The sequence below is a fragment of the Mastomys coucha genome, unplaced genomic scaffold (genome assembly GCF_008632895.1).
Source record: "Mastomys coucha isolate ucsf_1 unplaced genomic scaffold, UCSF_Mcou_1 pScaffold12, whole genome shotgun sequence".
Taxonomy (NCBI): Eukaryota; Metazoa; Chordata; class Mammalia; order Rodentia; family Muridae; genus Mastomys; species Mastomys coucha.
Window position 1 is genome coordinate 89,232,514 of NW_022196894.1, and position 1,320 is coordinate 89,233,833.

Genomic DNA, 1,320 nt, shown 5'->3' on the forward strand with positions numbered 1-1,320 from the left:
CAGAAATCCGCCTGCCTCTGCCTCCCAAGTGCTGGGATTAAAGGCGTGCGCCACCACTGCCCGGCAGGTTTAATGTTTTACTGTGTCCACAATAAACCTACCTCCAAAGGGGAGAAACAATGGGGAGGGAAGAGAGAAAACACAGAAATGGAGGCACATGGCACAATCAATACAGGTGCTCAGAGGGACAGACAGAGCGGAGAGTGCTATACACTTTTCACAGGAAATGCCAGAACTGAGTTCCTGTTATCTTCCGCTGGCAGCTGCCAGATCTCAGCAGAAGACCCAGCTATCAACAACATCAGGGTTCCTCTAGGCAGGAAGGGCAAGAGAGTGGATGCCAGCGCCCAGCTGGCCTGGCCCTGACCAAGTTGCTTTGGGCCAAGGGGTGCAGATCCAAGGAATGACCTTTAGCACTGGGAGATTCTAGAGAGGGGTGTGGTAGGGGGTGGGGCGGGGTAGCAGACTTGCAGAGACTTACCACCTGGGGTCAAGACCACAGGCTGCAAAGCTCAGAGGTCACAGGTCCTTCATGGCTTTTAACCATTTCCTTAACCTGCCTCATAAAAATAAAACATGCTAGGGGTGGGGTATGGGCCACTCAGAGGAACACACTTATTCATAATCCGTAGCCTGTGGGGTTAGGTTTTCTCTCCTCAGCGGTTTTCAACACAGCGAGTTGAAAAGGATCCCCACAAGCCCTCCTCTTCTCACTTGACATGTAAGTACATTATTGTGTCTTGAAAGTCTCTAGGCAAAGTTCAATTTTTTGCTAGATAGTTCATCACATATTTTTGTAACAGGCCAACTTCTGGAGCCACAGGCACAAGGCAAGGTGTCAGGACCCACGACTAACCCCTGAGAGATAGAGACGTGAGGATTTGAAGACCAAGGCCAGCTTCAACTACAGGCCTCAGAGGTTAGGAGCAATAACTGCGGTTCCGGTTCTGATTACCCCTTTTTTTGACACTGGGTCTCCCTCTAACCTTTCTTGCCCCTTTTTGTGGCCGAGGTGTAAACGTCTCTGCCAACAGGCATGCCACTGGGGAAGGCTCAGGCTGGGAGCTTGTCCCTGCCCGGCTCTAGGGTCACTTCCTCTTAGCTTCACAGCCTCAGGGGGCCAAACCCACAGACTATTAAGCAACCAGTGAAGTTCCTCCAGCTTTTCTTCCTCATTCTCTGTGACACCACGGCCCAGAGGGTCCTGTCTGCTATACCCTTAAATAACCCTCTGCTTAAAAGGGTTCAAAGTGCCGGGCGGTGGTGGCGCATGCCTTTAATCCCAGCACTCGGGAGGCAGAGGCAGGCGGATTTCTGAGT

At 51.8% G+C, this 1,320-nt stretch overlaps 1 protein-coding gene across 1 annotated transcript in view; it reads left to right on the forward strand.

Annotated features, from left to right (window-relative positions):
- Positions 1-604: 604 nt before the first annotated feature.
- The window catches only part of Ifngr2 (interferon gamma receptor 2), an 18,603-nt gene continuing 17,887 nt past the window's right edge, over positions 605-1,320 (forward strand). Inside the window, exons 1-2 of the mRNA XM_031364393.1 lie at positions 605-721; positions 804-919. The gene's annotated coding sequence lies outside the window, so the exon portion shown is untranslated. The remainder of the gene's footprint in view (positions 722-803; positions 920-1,320) is intronic.